This window comes from Trematomus bernacchii, unplaced genomic scaffold (genome assembly GCF_902827165.1).
Source record: "Trematomus bernacchii unplaced genomic scaffold, fTreBer1.1, whole genome shotgun sequence".
NCBI classification, from domain to species: Eukaryota; Metazoa; Chordata; class Actinopteri; order Perciformes; family Nototheniidae; genus Trematomus; species Trematomus bernacchii.
Window position 1 is genome coordinate 18,589,999 of NW_022987648.1, and position 14,494 is coordinate 18,604,492.

The 14,494-nt window shown below is 40.8% G+C and overlaps 1 long non-coding RNA gene across 1 annotated transcript; it reads left to right on the top strand.

Annotated features, from left to right (window-relative positions):
* The first annotated feature begins 1,772 nt into the window (after positions 1-1,772).
* LOC117485710 lies at positions 1,773-14,216 on the top strand. The gene is made up of 3 exons (XR_004556235.1): positions 1,773-1,815; positions 2,071-2,211; positions 12,804-14,216. It is a non-coding gene; the product is annotated as an uncharacterized LOC117485710 (long non-coding RNA).
* The last annotated feature ends 278 nt before the right edge of the window (positions 14,217-14,494 follow it).

Here is a 14,494-nt window from a genome sequence, read left to right on the forward strand (position 1 = left end):
CGCCCACTGAAGTTCCAGCAGAAAAGTTGATTACATAGAGGTCGAATGACAAGACAACGTTTGGTGTGATAGGTGGAGGGAATCGGGCCACATGGCATGAATTCACTCTTTCTCTTTCATACAGTATGTGCTGCTTAGTATCCAATTAGTGCTTTGAATCCTAGTGCAATTTTCTCTCAATAGTTTCAGGTAGGTTTTATTATTTTCATCTATTTTCCTCAATCTGCAGGTACTTTGCAGGTCATTTCTGTAAATATGTATAAAGCAACTATTATTTTTTCCTTTACAAATCCAGCCAAAATAAGATGCATTTACCTTCTTTTGTTGTATAATTTCCATACATTATGAAATTAAGTACAGCTATGTTAAGTGCTATTTGTGGTAAGATTTTCTGAAGAGTAGTTGCAGTCAGTATGAAAGCATTTCAGTGCATTTAATGCAGCAGGCTAATAGAGACCCAGCAGGACATCAATTGGACAGCTATTATAGCGCTAAACCACAAGAAATGTGCCTCTGTAAATGCCTTAGGAAGTAATGTCTTATACGAGAAGGGTTAACAGTACAGGTCTACCTAAAACAATTTGCCAACCACTTGCAGCAAAAAACCTTGCATTGGTAGATTTTTTGAAAAATCGCATATTTGAAAAATATAGAACTGTTTTATTAATTAAAACAAGACACAATTTGTACTTTGTACACCTGGTTGTAGGCTTGTGAGTGACACTTGTTTGCTCTGTTGTTTTGAAGCAGGAATAGAACTCTCTCCCATGGCCACTTTGCTGGTCTTTATTATTGGCTTATTGCCTTTAAGCTGTCACCACTCAGAGCATTCCTCCTCTCAGGGGATTGTCTTCTGGGACTCGAGAGAGAGCTCGGCTGGCTGGGACTACTCAGCTCTGTTGCCCAATGCTACTCTTTCATATTGCGATACCATGTACTCTTGTTCTGCTTATTTTGCACTGATTTACACATAAAACACCCTCTCTGACATTCAACATATCTGTGTGAAAAGTGTCAGACATTCTCTCCAATTTTTATTTACAAATTGAGTTAATCAAGATTGTATTTAGGTGTATTTATTACATATTTTATTAGACAGGTATTTCTCAGTTTAAAAGTGGTGTGTTCCTTAAGCATAGAAATTGCATTGTGCAATAGGCTGTGGATGTTAAACTGCATAAGGTCAATATATGAAGAACACGAGCTGACTGCCAGCCTCAGTCAGGTAGCCTCTTTGCCTTGGGCAACTGTTGTTTATTGGCTATTGTATTCCAGAGAAAGTGTGCCAGGTGGACTTTCAAATAAAAACCCAGGGATGGAGAGAAAGCATACATATTTGTAATTAGAAAGACAATCACATATGTTAGCTAATTCTTTTTATTGATACACAATCTGATGAAATACTTAGGTAACCAATCATTTAATAAGTACAATTAAATCATCTTCAGGCTTTTGTTTTGGAAATGTGAGAAGCAGTGAGGCATGACAAGAAATAGTTGATTTGAAGTGTATAGAAATCCCAAGATTTAGCAAGAGGGTGTGATTTTCTCCTCCGAGCTTAATCCCACCATTCCTCCACCTCTCCTCTCTTATGCCAGTCACATTTTCTAATTAGCTTTCCCTGTGGAGGAAGAAGATGGATTATATTTTAATATCTGGGGCCTAAAATTAGTTTATATTTTAGCAAGTTAGCACTTCTCAGAAGTTGATTTACTCTTGAAGCTGTAAAACCCAGTGAGCTCGCAATTAATCATTTCCTTTGGTCTTGTTCTCAGGGAAAAAGAGGCTGCCGTGTCAGAGGCAGGATCACAATAGGTAAACACCTCATTTACACTATTTAGAAATCACCTCTCTAGTATTGTACAACACATGACACTCGCTCTCTCAATTGTTCTGTCCTGCTCCAGTTATTAATTACAGCACACTTTTAACAAAGCGACATTGTCTATGACTAATCATCGACACAGAATGATTAAAGATGTTCCTCGCTTTTTTGAATTACTTGCTTCCCGTTGGTCTGTGTTCATTCACGAGCAACATGTCCGCTTCTTTTTCTTCTTCATGGTCAAGAATTCGGTTCGCTGTTATCCGATTACCAGCGTCCTGAGAGGCTTTCACAGGCCCATCCATCAAGACTAAGGGGTTGAGGGAGAGCCTCTGCAATGCTGCTGCAGCGATGGAAAGCACTGAAGAAATCAGGGTTATTAAAAGGTAAGCATGGATTGATATAGAAACACACCGGGCACACAATTTGACACTATGCTCTGCTGTAACAAAAAAAGTGACAGCTTATTTTTTTCTCCAAATTCAAAGGGCTATTATTCCTCTTAGATGCATTTAACGCCGCTATAAATGAACACCTACTGATCATTGCAGAAAAGTTTTCATGCTGAAAAAAAGGACAATATGGTTTAAGTGAAATGTGAGTGACAGCAACGTATGGATGCTGTGCTCCATCACGCAGCCCTCCCTCAGCCTCAGTGTGAGGAGAGCATCCTCTAAGCCTGGATCTGGCATTGCTTTGGAGTGCTGTTTGGTGACTGCAGGTATAGAGCGGTGTCTGGAGGATCATCACTGGCTCTCTCCCAGGGAGATGAGCAGCATAGGCCAATTTCATATGCGGGGCTCGGCCCCTGGGTCTGAGTGGAGGTGGGCTGGGTCCACCCAGTATCCTGGCTTCATTAATCATCCCGCCAAGGCTTACCGGCAAACCCCCTCTCCGCCCTCTCCTAGACAACCCCTCGGATTACACAGAGCCAGCGAAATGTCAGCCCAAATCTGAGTCTTGATGCAGATAATCATTTCAATAATATTTCTCCATTTGTGCCCCTGATGCCAGGGGAATAAAGCTTTTCCACTGTCAGGTAGCATAAGACTACAGTTGGTGGGAATACTTGACTCTGAGCCAGATGGCTTAGCCATGCTTGCAGCATATGTTCAACAAGCAGTCCTGTGCCAAGCACGCATTAGGTTTTTATTAATTTCAAGCAGGCAGGAATGCATACGTATATATTTATGTGATCCTACCACTCCTGCCCCCCCCTCAAAGTGAACTAGAATATAGGTTTTTTTGCAGCAAAAATAAATATCATCATTGTATTTTTGGGAAAACATTAGCTAGATCATATACAAAAATGTAATTACAATTAAAATATTTCCTCTTTCCCCTGGCCTCTTTAAAAATGAGAATCAGTTTGTTACCAATCAAAGGCAATTATAAAAGATATTTATGGCTCCGATATCTGGCAGAGTGGCGTGGGTTGTTACAAAGCAAATTACCATTTAGATGCATGAATATGCTTGGGTCCAAGACAAAAGAAACAGTACTGCATGGGAGGGCAAATTTATTCATTACCACTAAGTTGAACTTCCCTTTAACAGCCCTGTGCTCTGCAATCCTGGGAGTTCTTCTCTCAGTGACTTATGGTAGTGCAGGGGGAGGGGGGACGGCGCGCCGAAAATGTCAATAGAAATAGTAAGTGTGAGAGGGAAGGCTTGCCTAATTAGTGCCCATTTAGATTTTATGACGGCTCTGAGATCTGCTCTTCCTGACAGAGAGCACTATAGTTGCATATTGTCCTAGCCTGAGGGAACCATAGGAAAATCCAGATTTATTGTACCTATCATACCAGCATATTTCATTTGCCATTATGAGATGCCATCTTGCAATGATGCGAGATTATTTATTACAGATTAAATTGTAGGACCTGGGTGGTTGAGGAACATTTCAAAGTACCATTCTTCTTATTAACTTCTTCATTATCTGCCCCACTGTGATGTAAGAGCTCCCTCCTTCCTACCTGCGTTAACAAATATATTACTGATTGGACAATGCCTAACTGTTTTCCTGTTCTCTAACATTAGTGCTGGTGCACAACACAACTCATCTGTGTTCTCACTTAGGGCAGACTGTGATTTCATTAAGCCTAATTTCAAAGTTTTTTTTTACCAGGTAGCTATACAAAGGCATTGCTGAGTTTTTAAATTATTTTACCTGCATGTGAACCACGTAATATGGTGCTCTATCTTTGGTTTTAATTACATTGAGAATTATATTTATGTCATTTTCTTACCGGTATAATGTATGCTATACTGTAGGTAGACACTGAGTGTTGCTCTGGCCCTCTCGTTTAGTCCTGTCTCTGCAGTTTCCAGACGGCTGAGCGGTTTTATATATGTTGTGTATTAGGTAGTGTTTATTTACAATGCCCCTTAAACCCCAGGATGTTGGCATTTATCCTATTTACACATCAATATTATATCTCCACGAAGGCCTTGAGAGTTGCATTTAAGTCATTGTGCAGGGTGGTATTAAAATGTACTCCATACTGTGAGGGGAGCTCGTCAGGGAATAGCTGGGCCCTGGACTCCCATTACCCAGCATAAAAGTGTCAGCCACTTTAATTACATTCATGCCTTCCTTCCCCAGTCCATTTTACTGCAGCCGCAATCAGATTTCATGCAGATCTCAAGCCTCTTTCTCAACCGTTAGGACATTGCTGGTGGTGAGATTAGATTCTAACATGATTTTTAGATTCCTTTTTTCTGTCTGTCTATCTGAGCTCATGATGTATGACTCAGAGTGGTGTTTAGAGGTTAGGCATTACAGGTGTTTCCAGCTGGTCATGGATCTCCAGTCGCAGGCTGAACGCTTTTTCTGCAGCCCCGTCCCTCAATGTGAATTTAAGTATCTGTCCCTGGAATTGTTGATTAAGTTGGCATACCCAGCCACTAAATATCAGTGCACCCCACTGAGACTGGGAGAATTGGTTGTACACAGAACACCCTCACAGAGAAAGGGTGAAGGCGCAGGGGGGAGGAGGGTGGCGAGGGGAGGGTCAAGTTCCACCGGTCAGACTGTTAGCGAGCGCAGAAGAGGCAGTGTCACTTACTGTTTCACGGGGAAGCTTCCTGACCTTCTATGAGTGAAAGCGAGATCCTCTCTTGTTTATACTCAGCCATGGATCAGTGCGTGGAATATGTCTACATCCTCTCAGCCAATTTCACACAGAGGAGGCGCAGTGTGGGCGGCCGACACAAGCCGTTTCCCCTGGACGATGGGGCCCATCCCTCACGCCCGTCCCCTGTCTGAGGTGTAGAGACAGACACAGACAGAGGCACTCTACTGCTCCACTGGGCCACAGAACTATCCCCTCCCTGGGGACCCTGGCGTGGGGACCAGCCTCTGACTCTTGGTCCTTATTTAAGAGACAGAAACAATAAGGAAAGAATTAAGAGATTTATTGCTTTGGGAGCACGTCCAGGATAATTGTTTGTTTATTTTTTCCCTAAAGTGGGATTGCATTTAATGTTGTCCAAAAATGCATGATGCATCATCAAAGTGTTTCTTCTACCACTGAACGGTGAAAAACATCTCATAAACCCCTGGGTGAAAAACCCCTGTTGTGAAATGACAAGGGAGCAAGTCCATCTAAGGGTAATTTATAGGCCGAATAAGTGGACGTAAAGCACTCAGGTGAGTTATCAGAGAAGCCATTAATTACCGCTAATGATTTGAACGTGACAAGCACATTTGCTATAAAAAAGTATTTATGATTTCACATTAAGGTCAAGCTTAGAAAAAAGCAAAAACTACGATTCTTGCGTCATTTAAAAAATAAGCACAAAACAATCCTCTAAACCCTTAATTAGAAAATAAGGGATTTATACCGTTGTGGCTCAATCCAATTTTGCATTAACAATCAAAAGGTAATCAAACCTCAGTCAGTGATCCCACTTCAACACCACACACTGCTCTAGGATGAAGCCTCTTCACTTCATGCCCAATTGATCTAATTACAGAAAGGGAATTCTCCCTCTCTGTCTCTCTGATATACCGGTCCCTGTTAGATCCGGCTGTTCAGTTAATTAAGTCTTCATTCTTTATCACAGTGGTGGACCTGGGACGACCATCCAGTCTCTCTCAGCGCTTTGTCTTGTTTTCCAGTACAGCTCGAGGTGAAGCGCGGCTCCAACGACTGTCTCTTGTTCCTCTATGCTGCTCGCCTTGTAATCAGCGACCCCTGTTTCTCAATTATGGGGTGTGAATTTGGGCTCTTTGGTGACCTTCTCCCAGTGATCCTACTACTGACCCTGCAATAAGAGCACAGCCTTCTCACCGCTGCTTTGTGTGTTGCATCATATTTTTTTTTTTTCATTTGTGGGATCTTTATGAAGAGGGAAATGAAAGAAAGCGGGTCACTCGTGTTGTGTTCTCACATCTACCCACTTCAGAGGCTCTGAACAGGGGCTTGGTGTTTACTTTGATTCTATGTAGGGTACACCTTAAGTTCAAGGGTTGGAGGGCAGGAAGCATCACTCTCTTGTAGGTAATCATATCCAGCTTTGTGCTCCTTGTACCCCGACACTGAGGGTGGCAGCTTAAAGGCTGTCTGGTGCCTTGTTCCACTGCCGGACCACACTTTTGATATCCGCAGCAGCTAGCTTCCTGCTCCTCTCTGTGTGGTCCTGGAGGATTTCAGCTCGGTGTTGATGTACAACTCTCTCTAGGTAGCCCACCACCTTCTTCATGTATCGCACCTCATTTCTAGCAATCCGCGGTTTTAAAATGACATATTAGCCAGCTCCGGGGTGGTTAAAGGTGATGCAAAGATTACAGCTATTTACCGAATTATCTGTCTGTGAGACTACCCTCATATCTCTGCATATATTACCTTGAGCTTGAGTTTAAAGAGCGATTGCTCAGAACAAGGAAGTTAAAGAGGCAATTACATAATGAAATGGGCCATCAATTCTGCTCGTGGCCTTTTTCTCTTTGAACAGAGATGGCCCAGATATCCAGGGTTTAGCTGACCCAGTAGAAGTACAACTGTTTGTATTAAACTCTCCTTTATCAAGGGACTAAGAAGCTGCATGGGTCTGTCTGGCTTTCTATCTCCGTTCTGTAATTCAGTTATTAATTACCCTCCCTCTCAGAGCAGCAGCGGGCATTGTATTTACAGGGTTTCCATGGTGACCCTAGCCCATTTATAAGGTCTGTGTCAGTATTAAGACAAGACCTGTATTCAAATGGCCTCCATCTAAATATAGCAGTCTCTCATAATGTGAGGGTTATTACAGTGAAATTAACACTGCTCCATTGCAGGCTGTATTTTATTACAGACTGGTAATATTCAGCAATACAGTGGAAATGTAGGAAGGAAGCTTTTTAGGTTATATTGTTTGTTTTCAGATATTACTGATGTCAAATATTTATATTCTAGATTATATTTTACCCGGTGAAGAATAAATTACAATATATGTAAAAACACATTGGATTTTGAATGAGATCACTTTATTTTAGAATACAGTAATTACATTTTATTTATATAGTAATTACCAGTACATTATAATACAGCTTTATTTATAGAGCACTTTAAACCTCCAGACCAAAGTGCTGTACAGTCAAATAAACAAAACAAAACATACACAAAATAACACAGCACAGCTCACACACCATAAAACAAGTACAAGTAAAAACAATAGACAATTTAAAAGCAATGCTCTAAAAGAATATACGCTAAGGAGAAGAGGTGGGTTTTAAGAAGCGATTTAAAAGCAGGCAGTGTGGAGGCCTGTCTGATGTGCAGGGGCAGATCGTTCCACAGCGTGGGAGCCGCTACAGAGGAAGCAACGGCCCCCTCTGAGCTTTGACTTGGTTCTGGGCACGTTCAGGAGCAGTTGATCAGCTGACCTGAGAGGGCGGTTGGGCGTGTAAGGGTGTAGCAGCTCAGAAAGATATGGTGGGGTCATGCTATTTAGGGATTTCAAAGTAAATAAAATGATTTTGAAATGAACCCTAAAATGTATTGGCAGCCAGTGGAGTTTATTATAACTAAATATAAAGGGAAATCATGTGATATTTTAGTAATAAACTAATTAATTGTATCAGTATTATTATAAAGAAATGGTCTTTTTACTTTATTCATTAACGTTGTATGCTATAGCGTTAAGTACCAAACATTTACATTTACTTTTATATTATGCATACATTAAGGATAGAAAAAGTAATTACCTGAACTGGGTACAATGTTACAATAAAAAATATAGTATTTATGTAACAAGGTAATTGTATTGCATAAGTAAGTGATATAAGTGAGTCACACAAAGTGAATCCTTATTGTTAACTGCATCTATATGTATGCAAGTCAAATTGTACAGTTTCATATAACACGTAAAGATCAAAGTGGACTGTTATTTATTTTAATTCCCTTTTAAAAAAAAAAAAAAATGTCTGAACAATTATCTGGTAAATATGTGTAATGGGTAATCATTTGCACTTTTTACTGTAGTAGTCCTTAAAATGTTTTTTTGGTTTAAGCAATACCTACACATGTCCTACCAATAGAAGTTCCACTTAATATGAATGAGAGATAATTAGCTTTTCTACCAACCATACATAAAAACCTACATTTAAAATTGTAAAAGTGAGTGATTGTCCTGCACAATAATGACATACTCAATCTCCATGTACCTATAACTTTCTGTTCATACAGACTTCCCTCAGTGTCTGTAGTTTAAAGGCAGGCGTACCCTCTGTTCTGCTCACTATCATGGCTTAAGTTTGTCCTTCTGGTGTGGAGAGTCACAGAGTAAGATAGTCCGTGGCTCTTAGTCGGGCCCAAACAGGACCCACACCTTCTGTCACAGCCTCCAGCCCTGGGCCCGACGGCAACCTGCTGCCAGGCCTATGCACGCTGCCAGTTGTAGTTTTTAATTGGCCATCTGGGGAAAGCTGGATGTAGTGGCTGGATATTAATCAGTAAATTAACCCAGCCATAATACAGCTCCCTCCCAGTGGAAGCCCGGCAGCTGTGGGCAGAGAAAGAGAGAGCGAGAGCGCGACAGAGAGATGAACCATAGGCTGGAGAGGCTGAAAAGGGAGGCTCCCGAATGGGCTGGCCCGTGATTGAACATTTCCTCCGTGTCCCTTGCCACGTTCCCCTGTCTGCGGCACGCTGACCCCCAATTTGTGCGACAATCACATGGAGGATTATCTCCAGCATGTCAGTGCAGATGTCACAGGTACTTCCTCTCACTAAGGACAAAGCTGCAAATTCTGTGCTAACGCTTGCTTTTCCGGACAAAAGTGACAGTTGTATTGAAAGCTTGAGTGATTGGAGGGAGAGTGCTCTACAAAAGTTCAGGGGGAGCTTACTTCTGCCAGGTCTTTCCTTGAAGAGAATGTTGTGTGTATGCATGTGTGTGTCTGTATGCGTGTGTGTGTGTGTGTGTGTCATTAGTGTATTTGACTGACTGGAATTGCTGGTGGTCCCCAGAGTTAACCAATTAAAAGGCTAATGAATATACAACAGCTAATTATTATAAGTAAGCTAAATTATCATATCAGCCTGCGCTTACAGTTTCAGCGTTGAGTCTGGACATACTTAGAACAGAATTAACACACATTGCGCTATGTTACTCTAAAATGGACAAAAATAAACGATTGTGCTATTAGGCTTATTAGAATACATCAAAAATAAACAAGGGGCTGCTTTTCGGACACTGCAATACGACCTTGAGGTGGGAAATGCAGTTGAATATAATAATATCATTTAAGTTTGAATTTTTGCCTTATTTCTTTTTACCTTGTGATCTGTACTGTCCTGTTTTTCACACTCACTCTGTTGCTCCTTTAACTCCTGCATTTCCCCAAGGGTATACACAAAGGTCCATCTTGTACTTATACTGGAAACTCAATTGAGAAACCAGATGTTTAACGAATGAAGTCATTCATTTTCAATATAACTCACAATGGTGCGATGCAAGCAAAGACATTACAGATACATTTCCTCTACAACTGAAAGAAACAGTACCACAACATCTCTATATTGCCCTATTGACCTATGAGGCTTCTTATGATCCTTAAAGAACCAGCTTTACAGATGTTTCTTAATCAAATAGCCAATGTTTATCCACATGGATTGTCATGTAAATGAGTAGTTTAATTCATAAATCAGCTCCTTGTTAAAAGGAGCTTTCGTGTTATTTCTCCTTACTACATGCTTGATCAGGATCTTTTGTATCGACTTGTTTAATTCTAAACAACAGTAGTTCAGCCTCGGCATTCAAAAAAACAGCATAGCAGCGGATGTCACAATACATCACAGGAAAGCAATGTCAACCACTGACCCACTCTACATCTAATATATTCATGCATAGCAAACACAAAGACTCAAGCCCGTTCGGCGTATGCCATCTGACCCTGCGGAGGGCTTTTATGGTGTGATGTCATCACGCCCCATTGTCATAAATGAACCACCTCACTTCTCTGCCTGCGTGTCAATAAATTTTGAAGGGGCCTCAGTCATACTTTCTCACTCTACTGTGTTCTCGATGGACATGAAATAATTGCCATGCAAAGAGTTGCACGTTTCCCTTTCTAATTTTAAGGGTCAACAGCATTTTAATACAATTTTAAACACACACACAGTGTTTTTTATGATGCATGTACAAGCGGCTTTTGATAGCTTAACCAGCCAAGCATGGTTAAAGAGAGAAACCGTTGCAGCTGCTTCCAGGACCCACTTAATTTAGTCTCCTGACCCCGGTTCACCTGAGTCTGCATGGAAATCATAATGCAATTCAAGTGTGAAGAAAAATGATATAGTGTGTATTTACCCAAAATATTTATGCAGGGCCTACTAACAGTCATGCTTACTCCTAATAAAGGGAAAGTGATGCCTTGTAACATTGGCGGTGCTGGGTTGCTGCTACATTGCCTGAGGCCATTGTTTCCTCCATTATCATTTTCATTGGATTCTATACAGGGCAGTGTTTACAATGCCTGCCTCATATACTGTAGGCCTAAGGTGTTTTACAGAGCTGTTTTGGATATTGAGAGATTTCTTTTAGAAATGTTGACTTTATTGTCAATAAAAAGTCCACAGTGCTGCATTATTTGTATTATTTAATCGGAGAGACACATGAGGCGTATTCTGACGCACATTTACACGCATCCTATACTGTAGGATATATTCGCTACTCAATAGGGATGTGCACGATAAGTCATCTAGGCGCTTAAACGTTGCTATCCAGTCAACAATTTACACTTTAAAATCACATATTGACAGAGTTTGCACTGAACAAATCATGTCTTCCTTGTCAAAAATGCCTTAATAAAAAAACTAGCCTCTTTTAGCTTCTAATGCAATCAACGCCTGATTAAACAAAAAAAGAGGGAAAAAACTAAAATAAGACACAAAAGCCTTTTCATCCCATCCCATAATAGTGAGGTGGATACAAGTTGACATTTTGTAAAGCCAGTGCAATATCCGAGTACACATTTCTTTTCCTGGACAATATTCTTCCTCGGACCTGGATTAAATTGTGGGTTAGGCTAATCACCTAGTCCAATTTTTGAACTTCAATGTTTTTCTTCAGTGAATTGAGTCGTCATCCCTACGACTCACGCTGAACGGTAACATCCCAGATGGTTACCCACCGAGGAAATAGTGATTTGCTTTGAGTGTGTATGATCACTAGTTGTTTTTTTCTTTTCATACCATATTCATCTGTCTGCTCAAGGTCGCAGTTTACTCAAACTGACAGCTGCTGCGGGGGTCCAACAATAAGTCTTTTGCTCAACATCCCCTCTATCTGCTGACCTGATGATACCACGCGCTACCTGAGGGATGAAAAGCCAAGTTAGAAAACACAATAGGATCAAAGAGGAAATCGTCTGTACAGTCACACCTCAGAATTGGATTGTTATTCTGCAGTTCAGTTCCTTAAGAAGTGTGTCAATAGCTATTAGCTCCCTAACAAGAGGATCAGGTGAGCCCTGTACCGGCGAGGCAAAGCTCCCCGAGGCACAATCATGTTCTTTATTTCCAGAGAGGAGGTCTGTACTCTGGGCAGCAATCTTCCAGAGGCCTATTAGACTACTGTAGCTGTATAAAGAGTCAAGCAGAGAGGGTGTCTCATCAGTGCTGATAACAGGGTATCTGGTCAAGTCATTAGCTCTCCTCTTATTGAATTCCTCCAGCCAAATAGACCCAATGAAGCTAAATAAAGCTATAGATGGAGGAGCCTACAGCCCATTAATATGCTGCCACCTCGCTCTCCCCCCACAGCCGCACACACGCGCTGCCTCTCTCTTGTTATTTCACACTTCTTTCTCTTTTCTCTCCCTTTATCCATCTCTTCCTTTTCATTCCTTCCTCCTCTGTCATTCTCAGCTCGTCTCTGCTTCTCTCCTCTCCCCTCCCTCACCTTCTTCCTTCCCTCCTCTCTCCTCCCTCACTTTTCTGCTTGTCTGGGGGCCCTAATGGCGAGCATGTACAGCAGCTCTGACACCGTCACATCTGCTGGCAGAGAGGGTCTCTCCCTCACCACACAGCCTGCTAATGAGATCTTCCCCCATTTAATTAATACCATAAGAATTTTAATTCTGACTGAATCAATTTAATGTGATGTGATTTTGTCAGCTCTATTCCCCAAGTAAGGAAAAAAACAGAGCGGGCCCTGATGCTTATTACATACATCATTTCACGGGCCCTGCATTCCCTGCTGACTTAAACAAATTCTAATTAAGACTAATTAAAGCATCATTTATGAAAACGCTTGTGATAGTTATGCAAACATTCTGGGTGGATATGCTCTGCATGATAATTACCCCCCGGTTTAAATTAAGACCTGCTCCCTGGCAATTATGCTAGCCACACAGCAGCACCTCATGGAAAACGCTCTTTATTCAATTCCTGCAATTAAATAAGAGACCTGGCTCCTGAACTATCCGCTCAGAATGAATTTCTTAAGAAGAAAAGAATGATTATGCATTGTTGTTTTTCCCCCTCTGTCAGGTGGCGTAAACGGAGCCAATCCAGTGTTCTGTTTTGGAGTTACATTGGGGTTAAAGTGATGATCATAAAGCAGCCAGCGGTGACTGATATGCAAGGTGACACCCGCTGCCTTTGGATGAGGTGATTAGCCTGTGTTTTCTAGGTGAGTTTTGTCACATTAGTGCTGGTTAGGCAGGTTTGAGCAGATGCACAGTCTCAGATCTCCACCTCCGCTCACCACTGTCTAGCACTGAGTTACTTCAAACGCACTGCTCTCCTACAACTGTACAGCATGTATTGACTTAATTTGGCTTTTTTTTCAGACCAGAGTTAACATCTTAACAACAATTGTCTGTGATCTTAAAAGAATATTTGAAGTCAATCTGTTTTAGCTCACTGGATAAATCATCACAAAACCTAAGAGTTGGATTCAAACCCTTATTTGGGGATATTTTGACAATATGGGAAACATGCTTTCTTGTTGCGATAACATTTTAAGGTACTATTCTCATTTGTGTGCGTCAAATATGAAGCTTAATCCAGCAGTTAGCTAACTTAGCATTAACACTGAAAAAAGCACTGAAAACAGCTCTCCATAAAGTTAGAAAACAAATTAACACATTTGATGTACAAGAAACCACAATCCTTGTTTTACGGAGAGTTTTGTGCCAAAATATTACTAAAGGACCAGTTGCCAGGTAACCAGCTGAAACTTCAGGAAGTTAAACCGGTGAATTGTTATTTTTGTATTAAGTGTTGAACTCCTTTAAGCTCCTTGGGAGTTGTAAAAAAGCATTGATCAAATAATGATGTTGCTGGGAACTGTGTATTCAGAGTCTGGCCTCTATGTTACGTACAAGGCTGAGAAATGTTGAGTGTATATTATGAGAACAGGATTTCCCCTCTTTAAGTGAAAGTGCTGATCCAGTTGCTTATGTCAGCTGGCTGTTAATAGACATCCTGCAGAACGCGGCCTCTTTATCAGGCTCCTAGCAGGAGTTTACATTATGACGTCATTACACCTATCAGATCTGTTGATACAGCAGCACACTCCCACTATTACATTGTTTCACAGAGCTGAGGACCAGGCTATTCTTATTTTATTGGCTCTATTTGAAACCCCTTTAGACATATGAATGCCCCTGAAACTGTATTCATGCTCTATTGATAGTTAAAGACAATTTTGAGGTACTTCCATTTTCTGTTACTTTATAATTATTTTCTCAACTGCATTTCAGAGGGACAATATCAGACTTTTACATTATTAGTTACCTTTAAGATTTTCCTTACACAACATGTAAACAGCACTTATGAATTCAACTTCCCCAAGGTAATTAAAGTTGGCTCCAGTACTGCTGACATGGTTATTACATTACATCACATTGCATTTCATTTAGCTGACGCTTTTATCCAAAGCGACTTATAATAAGTGCATTCGACCAGGAAGATACAAACTTGAAGAAAACAGAATCATATAAGTACATCATGTTTTCATAGAGCCAAAACATTTAAAGTGCTACTCAACTGGCTTTAGATAAGCCAGTTCCTTTGTTAGTAGATAAGTGCTTTGTTAGCAATTCTTTGTTAGTAATTCTATCGCTCGAAGTGGAGTCGAAAGAGATGAGTTTTCAGTCTGGTTATGCATTAATAATAATAATAATCACATAATATGACAATAAAACGCTGAGGGAACAGTCCATAAGAACAACTAC